The 450-nt window shown below is 53.1% G+C and overlaps 1 protein-coding gene across 1 annotated transcript in view; it reads left to right on the top strand.

Moving 5' to 3' along the window:
- The window catches only part of PDE4B (phosphodiesterase 4B, cAMP-specific), an 11,381-nt gene that overhangs the window by 9,474 nt on the left and 1,457 nt on the right, over window positions 1–450 (top strand). The window lies entirely within an intron of this gene.

Raw genomic sequence — 450 nt, 5'->3', positions numbered from 1 at the left:
CCTCACTCTTCCCACCGCTGGCATGTCACCCCAACAGCGGCCTGGCCGCCTCCATGCAGAAGAAGCGTTTCTTGGGAGGAGCCGACCCATGTTCTGTGCTCTTTCCAACCCCAAATGCTCTAGCAGGGCTGGCTTTGCAGAAAACACCCTGGCTGCTTTGGCAGAGTAGAGAAGAAATGCTGAAACGGTTAAAGGTGCAGTACCATGAGACAGTTCAGAATAGGTGCAAATTATACCTTGTAGTAAAATACACCTGAGAGGCAGTGAACTTCCTCAGTGCTCAGGGTGAAGGCAGTCATCATCTGAAATGTCTCTCTGCACAAAGAGCCACCCCTTGGTGGGATATTCTGTCCTCAGAGCGATGGCTCTACCCCAGCTTCTGCAGGTCAAGGAGGGGCATCTTCAGGGGAGACCTCCTGGCTATCCACAACTGCCAGACAGGAGCAAGGT

The sequence above is a fragment of the Buceros rhinoceros genome, unplaced genomic scaffold, assembly GCF_000710305.1.
Source record: "Buceros rhinoceros silvestris isolate BGI_N320 unplaced genomic scaffold, ASM71030v1 scaffold38058, whole genome shotgun sequence".
NCBI lineage: Eukaryota > Metazoa > Chordata > Aves > Bucerotiformes > Bucerotidae > Buceros > Buceros rhinoceros.
This window is presented reverse-complemented; position numbering and strand designations above follow the sequence as displayed.